The following is a 13,594-nucleotide window of genomic DNA, read 5'->3' on the forward strand; positions in this document are numbered from 1 at the left end:
CCAAAAGAAAAAAAGAAATCACATCTCCTATTTCCTAATTTGACTTTGTGTAGAATAGAGTGGGACCAAGGAACGCCTTAAAATGACAAAACATAATATAACGGAGAGAACACAGGGCTTTTGAGTATGAGGTGCCATCTTGGCTTTGAATAGCTTTGCGACTGTATTAGCTATTGCTGGCATAACAAATGACCACAAACACAACGGTTTAAAGAATGTAAATTTACGATCTTACAGTTCCTTGAGTCACACTTACAGACTCACTGGGCTAAAATCAAGGTGTTGGCAAGGCTGAGCTCCTTTCTGGAGGTTCAAGGGGAGGATACCTGTTCTCGCTCATTCAGATTGTTGGCAGAGTGCGGTCCATTGTGGTTGTAGGACCAAGGTCCCTGTTTTCTTGTTGCCTAGAGCTAAGGGCTGTGCAGGCTTCCAGAAGCTGCCACGTTCCTTCACCCATGGCTTCCTTTCTTTACCTTCAAAGCCATCAACATGGCGTCCAATTCTCACTCATGCCTGACCCACCTTCTGCTTCCCTGTTCTATTATACTTTTTTTTTTTTTTTTGAGACAGAGTCTCACTTTGTTGCCCAGGCTAGAGTGAGTGCCGTGGCGTCAGCCTAGCTCACAGCAACCTCAAACTCCTGAGCTCAAGCAATCCTGCTGCCTCAGCCTCCCAAGTAGCTGGGACTACAGGCATGTACCACCATGCCCGGCTAATTTTTTCTATGTATATTAGTTGGCCAATTAATTTCTTTCTATTTATAGTAGAGACGGGTTCTCGCTCTTGCTCAGGTTAGTTTCGAACTCCTGACCTCGAGCAATCCGCCCACGTCAGCCTCCCAGAATACTAGGATTACAGGCGTGAGCCACTACGCCCGGCCTCTATTATACTTTTAAGGGCTCATGACATGAGATTGAACACACTTGAATAATCTAGGAAATAATCCAGGAATCTCCCATTAAGCACATTTGCAAATTCCTTTGTGTTCACGTGAAACAACCTAATCATAGCTTTTGAGGATTAGGATGTGGATATATTTGGGGAGTCATCATCCTGGCTACCACAGCGACTTTGACAAATTACCTAACTACTCTAAAAGGGTAGAATAACTACTTTAAAAGGAGTGTGGCATGATGCTTTTACGTTTTTGTTTTGTCATTGCATTCCATCCTTCCCATTCTAAGAAGGCAGCCAAGAGCATAACCTCCCTTAGAATGCCTCAAGCCAGCTTTTCTTCTCGGTTTTTGTTTTCAGGATCCTGACCTGGCAGGAGACTATAGTAGGAGACTATAGTACAGGAGAAGATGATATCACAGCAAACCATGCTCTCTGCCTGTATTCTGCAAATGGAGCAATAAACGTGGTGTGCATATATGTATGTGTGTGTGTGTGTGTGTGTACATATACATATTTTGACTGAATCCAAACTTTATAGAACAAATCCTTCTAATAAAGGGATTTGTTCTGCGGAGTTTGGATTCAGTCGAGGGACCACACTCAGGGATCTGGAGGACCACATGTGGCCTTGAGGCCCCAGGTTCCCCAACCCTGGATGGAGAAGAAATAGGGGAAGGCATTGAGCACTCTGCTTCCTTCACCGACTATATCATTAATAGCGACTCTGATTTGTAACTGTGTAAATGTACAGCCACAAAAACAAGAACCGAAAGTCCATATGCGAAAGTGAAAACAGTCGCTGTGCAGAGATGCAGGGCTTTGGGTCACAGTTTTCTTTTTTTTTTTTAAATTCATTTGATGTTGTTTTATTATTTTTGTGATGACAAACAAGGACACAAGAAGAAGTATTCTATTCCCTTTTCAAATGTCTTTTGGGCTGGTTTTTGGCTAAATACGTGCCTTCCATCCCTGTCCCCACCAACTTCCAAGATGCTCCAAGCCCCTTTGCTTTCAAAGCCTGGGGACACAGAGGGTGGCACTCGCTTCTAGCAAAGACAGAAGTTTGATAGAACAACTGGAAGATGCTCCAGGGCCCCTTCAGGGTAAAGAGCTGCCGCCTTCTGTAGATTTATGACTTCCGGCCCAGGGGACACTAAGGGCACTGGAAGAGTCACGACATTGTGTTTGGCCTTGGGCTCTGATTCAAAGGCTGCAGCCTCCAAGGCCCTGGCCCTTCCCACCCTGAAAGACAGAGCACTGACTCCAGACGCTTGCAACTCTCATTTGATGTCTTCAGATGCACTGGCTTGGTGCAAGGCGTTATTTCTCCGGAGCAGGGCTTCCCTGCCCTGTAGCCTCTCCAGACAGGAGTGGGCCATAAACTATTTCAGCTGCTACACTCATAACTAGATCAAGGAGAGAAGCCAGGAATGGCGGGCTGATTTTATACCTTCGCACCGTCTCTCCAGTCTATCAACCGGTAGAACCAACAAGTATCAGCGCCCCTGACATACATCAGAAGCCACGGCCTATAAACAGGGGACGGAATGGAATCAGAGAGACGTCTTCAGTTTCGCTCTGCAGATATAAGGCCACGCTTACAGAGGGAGAAAACTTAACCCTGTAGCTACATGGGCTGCTCCCTTCAGCCAAAGCCTCAGGACAGCATCAGGGCCCTACCTCGAGAAGCAGAGATGCTGCGCGTGCTTGTGCAGGCTGCTTAGGCACGAGGGGGCAAGGCCAAGAGCAGCAAGGGGGTGGCCTCCAGCACGAGGCTACGCCCCAGTCATGTCCTTGGCCCAGGTGACGCAGGGGGCGTCCCCAGGAAGGGAGGAAAGACCCCTGAACTCGTCAAGTGGGTTCTCAGCTTCATGGGGGAAAGAATTCGAGTGTGAGACAACTAGCAACAGGAAGTTTGTTGAGATAGGGGTAGACAACAGACTCCACTGCACAGACAGAGTAGGGGTCCTCTCTCATGGGGCAATAGTAATGCTTTTAAATATTCAAAACCCCACTGGGAAACAGCTAGCCGTATGTGACCAGCCCCTTCTTGAGATCAAGCCATAAACTGCTGTCACAGAAAGGTAAGCACAGTTTGGAAGGCATCCGCCTAGTAATTCATCCATCCTCAGGTGGTCCCGGGCTGGCCACTTTCTCTCGTTCAGGGTGGGTCGGGTCCGGTGTCAATCAAAATGGCCACACTCAGGCTCTCCCAGCTTCCTTGCCTGCCTTAACCCTAGATTACAGGGACAGCGGCGTGGGGAAAGAAGCACTATTCTCATGATGGCATGATCCGCTCCCCAAGCCACACTGCCAAGGGGCTGTGCCTGCCCTTGGGGTACGTTTTTCTAAATTTGCACAAGACACTGTGTGTGTTCTCCCAATGTCCCCTACCTGAGCAAACTGAGAAAGTCACCCTGCAGGTGCATTAGTGTCCTGTGTCTGAATAGCACAGTTTACCTGCCTTTAAACTACATCGACCATCCAAGTAAGGGAACCTAGCATTTTATGTTATTTCCTTACAAAAGTTCTTTAGATGCTGACAAACTCCCCTTGGCCCCATCTAACATTCAGACCAAATTCCCCTTTGAGGTCCCACGGTCGATGGCTGTTTTCTATTGCAAGACGTTCCATAGTGTTTCCTTATCATTTCCGTTGGTTTTGACCCTTGACAAGTGCCAGGCCCTACTCCTTTCTCCCTGCCTACCCCTTTCAGATACCCTCTCTCAGAGCCCCAGCCTCCTCTTGTAGCACCTTCCTCTAGCCTTAGTGACCCTTGGATAATAATGTCATCATGCGTCCTAACCAGGCTCTCTGTCTGAACTCACAGTTTTAGAGATATGGTACCGAACCCTGAAACTATATGATAGATAATTCAAGGATGTTTCCAAAATGGTTAATTCCATAGAATTATAAATCTCATTTCTGGAAGGGACTGTAGCCTTCATCTGATGCAATTTTACCTTTCAAAAAAGAAAATTAAGCAACCAAAGCTAGAAATATTAAGTGACTATTATGGTTTCAAAGTTCTGTGCCCTCCCCACTGCCCAAAATCCATGTATCGAAACCTAATCCCCAAGGCGGCGGTACTAGGAGGTGGGGCCTTTGAGAGGTCAACAGGTCATGAGGGTGGAGCCCTTGTGAATGGAATTAGTGCCCTTAGAAGGGGCTGGAGAGACCAGAGCTCTCTTCTTTTTTTTTTTTTTTGAGACAGAGTCTCACTTTGTTGCCCAGACTAGAGTGAGTACCATGGCGTCAGCCTAGCTCACAGCAACCTCAATCTACTGGGCTCAAGTGATCCTCCTGCCTCAGCCTCCCAAGTAGCTGGGACTACAGGCGTGCGCCACCATGCCCGGCTAATTTTTTTCTATATGTATTAGTTGGCCAATTAATTTCTTTCTATTTATAGTAGAGACGGGGTCTCACTCTTGCTCAGGCTGGTTTCGAACTCCTGACCTCGTGCAATCCGCCCACCTCGGCCTCCCAGAGTGCTAGGATTATAGGCGTGAGCCACTGCGCCCGGCCCAGAGCTCTCTTCTTCCACCGTATAAAGACATAGAAGAAGTGAGCAGGCAGTTTACACCCTGGGAGAGGACCTCACCAGAACCTGACCATGCTTCACCCTCATCTCAGAATTCCCAGCCTCAAGAACTATAAAGAAATAAGTTTCTGTTATTTATAAGCCATCCGGTCTGGGGTATTTTGTTACAGCTTCCCAAAAGATCTAGGACAGCAACTGAACCCAAAATCCAATAAAATTACTAGTTGAAAAAGTAGGACTAAGAGTGCAACCCTTGCAATCTGTTTCTCCCCAGAGCCTGCATCTATCCACCTACCAAATGGAGACCAATCTCCTTTGGCTCTGACATTCTCAAAAAAGGCAATACCCAACAGACTGATAAGGAAGGTTCCACAGCACGTACATGCACTACTGATAGTGCTTAGCCCTCAGGGGCCCCTGCTAGAGAATTCGATGAGGAAAGAGGCACCGAACGTGGGCTCAAGAGTCCCCTGCCTGGTGGGCTCAAGAGTCCCCTGCCTGGGTTGAAATTCCTCCTCTGCCATTTCCTGCCTTCGAGATCTTGGGCAAGTGCTTCAGTTTCCTCATCTGTAAAATGGGAACAATCATAGTCCAACCCCATAAGGTAAATGAGGTAACTTAGGGAAGAGGTGTTTAACACAGGACCTGACACCCAACTTAGAAGAGGTCCTTCTGCCAATGCCACTAATAACCTGCTGAGGCATACCTGGTTTATACACATGCCCTGCCCAGGTGGGGGTCATGCTTAAGTAACAGGCTAGGATCTTGTTAGGTTTTCATGACACTGGCGTCCTATAGTGCACTCACAAATGTCCTAGGAGGAACAAAGGCACTGGGCACAGCCAATAAATATAAAAATTGCTGAGTCAGGTCCATTTAAAAAGCACATGGTAATTCCCTAGTAGTTCCGGGTTAATTGCATATTAATTACCACCTTGTTATAGCATCAATGAGCCATACATTTGATGTGGGAACCTGCAGCAGAGATTAAATGCTAAAATGGACTTCCTCCAGCTGCCGCAGGAAATGGTCCCTGATCACCCATGTCACCAAGGCTTCTCAGAAAAACCTCCGATGTTACTGCTTCTTTAAAGAGCTCGGTAATTACTCAAAGTCTCCTGCAACCAAAGCTTCTTCTGGTGTAAGCATGTACAAAACAGCCAGTAACATCTCCCGCCAGGACATCTATCCTCAAATCCCTTGGATCAAAGTCTTTTGAAATGATATCCTCAGCCTCCTGACCTCTTCTGGGGTGACGGTTTAATTGGCTGCAGGTGTCTTGAGACATTTCCAAGGTCCTCGTCTCTGCCCCCTCCCTTGGCCCTAGGAAGTTGACTTTTTCCACATTTACTGCACAGAAATACAGACCCGGAAAATAAGTGATGTGAGCCCAGCTGAATTTCTTGGTAGAGGAATTTTGTATAACAAGACCATTGGCAAGGTTATATCACTCCATGAAAGCTGTAATTTCCCCGCAATTGATTTCCTAAAGATAACTCACTGTTTGCGTGCAGTGAAAGCTAATTTAACAAGAAAGATGAGTCTCTTCAGAACACCTTGATTGGCAATTGTGATAAATTCCTATAATTACTATTGACTCAGAGGAGAATTTTCATTTGTTAAGATGTTGCTGAAATGACATCCCGGTGATGGGGTGATGGTTTTAAGCAGAGGAAATGGTAATACCACATGCTGTTCCCATCTTCACAAAAGAAACTTGGAGGACTGACATGGTTACAGATATTTCAGGGAATCTGTGAAGACCTCCACAACTTCCTTGGCAATTCTGTGTGCACGGAAAATTATCATAGGAGCCATACTTCTTAAATCCAAAGAGTCTGGGCCATCCTCCTAAAAGAGAAATAAAGTTGGGTCTGGATCAGTAGTTCCACAGTGGAGGTAACAAAATCTTCGTATTAATGTTAAAAACTGAATAACATTAAAAGTCCAACATTAAGCAATCGGGTAAACCAATTAGTATAAATCCAAGTAATATAATATTCTGAGGCCATTAATAGGATTTTATGGATAGTTAAAGACATAGGAAGATGCCCATAATATGTTTCTTAGTGTCAAAAGTAGCATGCTAAATTACACGTACAAGCCAGGAAGGTGACACACACCTTTAGTCCCAGATACTTGGGAGGCTGAGGCAGGAGGATTACTTGAGCTCAAGAGTTCAAGGCTGTAGTAGTGCACTATGATTGTGCCACTGCACTCCAGCCTGGACAACATAGCAAGACCCTATCTCCAAAAAGATGTTTAAGTATAAATAAATAACATGTATGATATGAGCTCACCTATGGGAAAAATCTGCATAAAAAGAACAGAAAGGAAATGTGTCCCATATTGTCAAGAGCAGTAGCTCTAGATCGCTGCATGGTGAAACAAACAAAACCATAAGAAAAGAAACTCTACTTTTCAAAAAATCCAGACCTTTAATAAGGGGTTATCCCTGATATCCATTTGGGTCAACTTATTTGAGAGTGTCAAACTATAGAACATCTCTATTTCCTAAGTAAAAACTGTGCTTTGTCTTTCCACAATGATTTCTCAACTATCATTGTCAGCACCACTGTAACCATGTCAGTAGCATGAACAAATTTCAATGACCCCCCCCATATGATTTTTTAAAAATCCTCTCCCTTAACAAACTACTTGACCTTTCGAGTTGTTTCCCAGAAATCGTAGGTTTTCTGCAAGAAAAGGAGTTGAGATTCTGCAGGCCCCTGGGCAGACTTCTTGACACCAGGACTTGCCATCCCCCACAACCTGCCCCCGATACCTGTAGCCCCCTTGTTAGTTACACCTCAACCTGCCCCCAAAGGCACGTGGCCCCTCCTTTAAAAGCCCATGATCTCTGTTAGCTGGAGACAGATTTGAGGTGGCGTCTCTCCTTCTCCTAACAAGACGTCTTCCGTATTAAAAAATCCCTTTCTTCCTTGACAATACTCGTTGTCTCAATAATTGGATCTTTGTGCGACGGGTGATTGGATTTAGGCTTAAAACCCTTTGTGGTTTTAACAACATCACCTAAAGGCTTGCCCATAAATTTTCTGTGTGTGGTTCTACACAACGCATACAAAAACTAAACAAGAACTACTATGATGGCTGGTCCGAAGGTAGTGAGTTATCTCACGTGATTGTTCACAGTCAGTTACAGATTGAACTCCTTGTTCTACTACTTTCCCCCCTCCTCACTACTGCACTTGACTAGTCTTTAAAAAAAAAAAAAAAAAAAAAAAAAAAAAAAAAAAAAGAACTACTATGACCCTTCTAGGATTTCTCAAGCTAAGATAGTCTACCCTGACATGAAGCATAGACTTTCTATATAATTTGCCATACAAATGTAAAGCATTGATAACATTGATCACAATTTTATACTTTTGGTCATTAATATTCCTAAATGTTCTCTTTTAATGAACTCATTCAATCCATTCAACAATTCTGAGAGACACACGGGGATTATTATTTCTCATCAAAAATGAGGAAATTAGGGGTCAGAGATATGGAGTGATTTGCATGAGCACACATCAAAGTAATTATTTAAACCCAAGCCATGTGGGCTCAAGTGATTCTCCTGCCTCAGTCTCCCAAGTAACTAGGACTATAGGCACACACAAAAAACTTTGTACAGACTTAACTGTCTCTGTTACCCAGGATGGTCTCAAATTCCTGGTTCATGTGATACTCCTGCCTTGGCCTTCCAAAATGTTGGGATTTCAGGCATAAGCCACCACACCTGGCCACTATAGTAAAATTTCACAAACAAATTGTAACAAATTAGCACATTTTGCCTATATTGACACTTTTCTCATCCATTTAAAAACTGTCTGTTCATCAGTAACTCTCTTTATCAGAAGCTTTTGGCATTTCAAATAGACATATAATTTTTTAGAGTTCATTGTTAAGAACATTAAAAATAAACTTACTAGTTCAACAAATATGATTTTAATGTGCTAAAGAGCCTCAAATAAAATTTTAAATAACTACAAACTGAATTCATTACATAATGACAACATATGATTTGTTTGTTTCTCTTTGACAAGTTTCTTTTTAAAATTTTTAATTGTGGTCAAAAAACACACAACATAAAATTTGCCGTCTTAACCATTTTTAAGTGTACAGTTCGGTAGTGTTAGGTAGATTCATGTTGACATGCACTAGATCTCTAGAACCTCTCTGTCAAAACTAAAACTTCTTACCCATTAAACGGCAACTCCCCATTCCCCCTTCCCCCAGCCCCTGACAACCACCATTCTACTTTCTGTTTCTATGAATCGGACTACTCTAGATATCTCATATAAGTGTGATCATGCAGTATTTGCATAATGACAAAATATGGTTTTTTAAAAATATGTGAAATGTTGCTTTGCATCAAATTTTCAGGAACTCAAACATTTGGCATTCTGAGGGACATAAACAAACAAACAAAAAATTCAGAAAGCAAACAGTAAATCATATAAAAACCAAGATTATCATATCATGAAAAATGTTCTAGAAGTTACTTCATCTCCCTATGCCTTCATTTCTTCATCTATAAAATGGTAATATAAATGGTACATTCCTTACAGCCCTGTGACGGAAATTAAATGTAACACACCTAAAGTATTTGGAACAGTGACAAGGAGGTATTAAGCACTCAGTAAATATTAAATATCATTTTACATGTATGATATCAGTATCGGGACTACACCATAATTAAAACATGGCGGCCACTCTCAAGGAGCTCATAGTCTAAGAATTTACATGTCACACAACTCAGAACATGGCAGAAACTTGCCAATTATGAGTGAGTTATTGCTTCATAAGGCATCATGCAACAGATAAACAGAATCGAGAAAGTAAACTATATAAAAAGAATAACACCCAACTGAAAGCGAAGTGTGTGGTTACAGCCAACACAACGGCTAGTTCCAGACTGCAGTCTCGCCAAGATTTGCCTCTAATATTCTTTCGTAAATATAATTAAAAGCAGTAGATATATTTTCACCGTGGGCAAGCATTTAACAAATTCTTACATCTGCTCTGGAATGGCCACCCAGGCACTTTTAACACTGTTACTGTATTTGCCTGCTCTGGAGACATGTCGGATATGTAAAAATGACTGTACTAGTAATAAGAGTGGCCTTTCTCTCCTTAATGAAATTCTGAAAAGCTACAAGGCCCCTGCAAAGCAAACAGGCATTTCTGCCTGGGCGGATTCATCACACAAAAGGCAGCCGACCGTGGCCGACCAGGTTGCGGCCGGCAATGCTGCCACCTGCAGGACGAAAGTGGAATCGCTTTCCTCCGAGGGAGAGAATTAAAAAAAAAAAAAAAATCAATGCCTTGACAAATCGGTGCTGCTCTGTTTAGGTAAATTGTTCTATTATCCTAGCAGCTCAGCACATTATTGAAGTAGTAGTTACCCTTTTATCTAGCTAAACTCACCTGGTTTTTTTTTTTTTTCGGTAGCTTACCCCTTTATTTACCTTGTTTCACTAACTTGCCCCATTTATACAGCAACTCAGCTTTTCTGTTTTCTTTCATTTCATGCATTTAAGATGAATCACTTAATGTGGGAACACGGTTTGCAGCATCAGCCGGATGTTTTAGTGATGAATCCCAAGGGCAGCCCGTGTACAAGGACACAAAACAGTAAGCGCATAGCAAATTCCCTTTTCTTCTGGAAACGTGGATGTACGCGTATCAGATACCTCCTCTCAAGTTTTGTGCATAAGTACGTACCCAGGCGTACCCACTAGGAGACTATTATAAAAAAACAAAAAAAAAGTAGACATGCAAAAAAAATATTCAGTTCCTTATAGACATGTTCAGACCCTCTTGTGCCCAAAATGTAAAAACACACTCCTATTCGCAATTAAAGAAAGAAATGGAGCAGATTTTGGAAAATTCATGACATAAGCAAAGTTGCTCTTTAGCATTCTGTTCACCTTTTGGAGACGTAGTTTCCTTTTTCTCCTGTTTCCCATCCTCAAAACCTTGTGATGTCAAAACCTTTTTCTTGTCCAGGTTATCTTTTTTTTTTTTTTTTTTTTTTTTTTTTTTTTTTTGAGACACAGTCTCCCTCTGTTGCCCAGGCTAGAGTGAGTGCCGTGGCGTCAGCCTCGCTCACAGCAACCTCAAACTCCTGGGCTCAAGCAATCCTGCTGCCTCAGCCTCCCGAGTAGCTGGGACCACAGGCATGCGCCACCATGCCCGGCTAATTTTTTTTTCTATATGTTTTTAGTTGGCCAATTAATTTCTTTCTATTTTTTAGTAGAGACAGCATCTCGATCTTACTCAGGCTGGTCTCGTACTCCCGAGCTCAAACGATCCTCCCTCCTCGGCCTCCCAGAGCGCTAGGATTGTAGGCGTGAGCCACCACGCCCAGGCCCAGGTTATCCTTTTTAGATATTCAATGAATCATAATGCAAAATCGGGGACCTCCCAGACTCAAGACCTGTCCTCATGTCTCTTCGACTGCCACTCACTATCACCCCTAAAAATCTTTCTGTTCTAATTTTCAACTCTTGAATGATCTAGTTGTTTCTGGCAAGTCACGTAAACTGAGAGCCAAGTTACCAGGGCTAATTATTTAACATACTGACTACCCTCAAATGTTTGCATGTTGACAGAGGTCTCCGGCAGCCCATAACTAAATTAAAAGCATGAAAAACTGGCCAGGCATGGGGGCTCACATCTGTAATCCTAGCACTCTGGAAGGCCGATGCGGGCGGATGGCTTAAGGTCAGAAGTTCAAAACCAGCTGGAGCAAGAGCGAGACCCCATCTCTACTAAAAAGAGAAAGAAATTAATTGGCCAACAAAAATGTATAAAAAAAATTAGCCGGGCATGGTGGCACATGCCTGTAGTCCCAGCTACTCGGGAGGCTGAGGCAGGAGGATTGCTTGAGCCCAGGAGTTTGAGGTTGCTGTGAGCTAAGCTGATGCCAGGGCACTCTAGCCTGGGCAACAGAGTGAGACCCTGTCTTAAAAAAAAAAAAAAAAGCATGAATAACTGGCAGAATTGTAGGTACCAGCTGGGCTCAGTGGCTCACGCCTGTAATCCTAGCACTCTGGGACACCGAGGCAGGTGGATTGCTCAAGGTCAGGAGTTCGAAACCAGCCTCATCAAGAGCGAGACCCCTGTCTCTACCATAAATAGAAAGAAATTAATTGGCCAACTGATATATACATAAAAAATTAGCCGGGCGTGGTGGCGCATGCCTGTAGTCCCAGCTACTCGGGAGGCTGAGGCAGGAGGATCGCTTGAGCCCAGGAGTTTGAGGCTGCTGTGAGCTAGGCTGACGCCATGGCACTCACTCTAGCCTGGACAACAAAGCGAGACTCTGTCTCATAAAAAAAAAAAAAAAAAAGAATTGTAGGTACCATGAATATTAACAAAGCCAGTTAGGGGGGATATATAGATGGGTTTGATGAGGGAAAACTTTTAGTGACAACCTTTAAATCATATATAGATAACAGCCAGCTATTTTACCTATGTCTAAGGGCTCCCTAAACACACACACACACACACACACACACACACACACACACACCCAGCCCTCTACACATGCAAAGCGTCCCCCGAGGACAGAAAATATCACTCTCTTGTAAATACACACCCTAAATGTCTCTAGTCACCACTCGTACACAAGAAGAGGGAAATCAGTGTCAGATCCAGTGTCTGTCTGTTCTTTCCACGACTTCATAACCACCTTCCACCCCACAGTGGCTCAGCTAGGCAGACTTTAGGAAAAACATAAATCATCCTTGGCACAAAACATCAGGCGAGTGCCTTCACCATCTTGGGTTAACGTCCCATGACTTGTTCTCTGAGGTTCCACGCTGAAAAGCAGGAGGTTGCTCCTTGATGTCAACACGGCCCCACTTAAAAGACTTATTCCACCCAGCCGAAGCAACCCCTACAAGAAAAGAAAACCAAACCTTACTAGGAGAACTATGTAGAAGGACCTTTTGCCAGATGATTTTTCCTTGCAGCTCCAGCAGAGTCTGTAGGATGGAACCTCCTAGCAAAATCACACTGCGGGTGGGTGATTTCAGAGTTTGATCTCTTACGTGCAGATTGATGTTACTGACATATCAGCATTCATGTTTTCCCCCTGATGAGTAACCATTTGTTCACCAACTTTGGATAGATAAGGACAGGATTCATACAAAGATGTTTTATGTGGTTAAAATAACCAACCTTTGATTCCACCCATTTGGGAGGTTCTCGGATCTTCCTGCTCTGCACTCTAAGCTTTGACCATGGAGTCCAGAAGAAAAAGCGTCACTCTGTGTACAGAAACCCTTTACATTAACAAGAAAAAAAAAAAAATGTAAAGCCCAAGCTGTGCATCTGGGCAGTAATCTGCAATAGTATTTACTTGCTATTACATTCTCTTTGGTCTTGCTGCTAGGTGCAATGTGAGCAGGAGAACCCATTTCAATGTGTATATGGTATTTATTACTCACCTGCCTTCCATTGTGGGGAAGACATGCACAAAAAGGAAGGGAATCCTCGATCTCAAAGCACTTAACCTTGGTGTGGTAACTTACTTCCCTGGTTCCCATCCGGCTGAGATGGAAAATTCTAGAACCACAGGTCACAGTTGTGGTCAATGGCTGCATCATAGGCCCATGAGAGAAATCACAAACTACTGATAACTTTCCTCCTTTTAGAGTGCCTCATTCTTTCTAAATGCAACCTTGACTAGAAAATACATCTGAAGCCAAAGGCTACAAAACCTAATTAGCAGCTGAAGGAGAGCCTTTGAAAAGAATTAGAAGACAAAGTAGTCAAGTAGACAGCCCATCTCATTAGACTTGGGGGAAGGCTTAGTGAACATTTATGTCCAGCTTGCCATAAAATGCAAGTTAAATGGAAATTTATCCTGTATCTTGTCAACATAAAGTTGTTTCTGTCCAAGAATGTTTGCTGAGAATGACCAAGAGCTTTCCTGTGATATTGAAAGATTTGTTTTAGTAGTCCCAGATTTAATTGTTGATTTGTAATTCTGATGCTATGGGTGTTTGTTATAAGAGACTACATTTGTTACAATGTTTGCCATGGCAAACTGTTAGTTCACTAAGGTTATAAATTATTTTTGTCCCAGAAAGCTTATTTTAACCACCTACCTTGTGGCAGTTAATTCAACTTCTGTGACCT

At 43.2% G+C, this 13,594-nt stretch overlaps 1 long non-coding RNA gene across 1 annotated transcript; it reads right to left on the reverse strand.

Moving 5' to 3' along the window:
• Positions 1–5,313: 5,313 nt before the first annotated feature.
• Positions 5,314–13,004, reverse strand: LOC105877327 (uncharacterized). Its single transcript, XR_001156896.2, has 2 exons — positions 12,901–13,004; positions 5,314–6,289 (listed from the first exon to the last, which is right to left on the reverse strand). It is a non-coding gene; the product is annotated as an uncharacterized LOC105877327 (long non-coding RNA).
• Positions 13,005–13,594: the final 590 nt, after the last annotated feature.

Source organism: Microcebus murinus, chromosome 24, assembly GCF_040939455.1.
Source record: "Microcebus murinus isolate Inina chromosome 24, M.murinus_Inina_mat1.0, whole genome shotgun sequence".
NCBI classification, from domain to species: Eukaryota; Metazoa; Chordata; class Mammalia; order Primates; family Cheirogaleidae; genus Microcebus; species Microcebus murinus.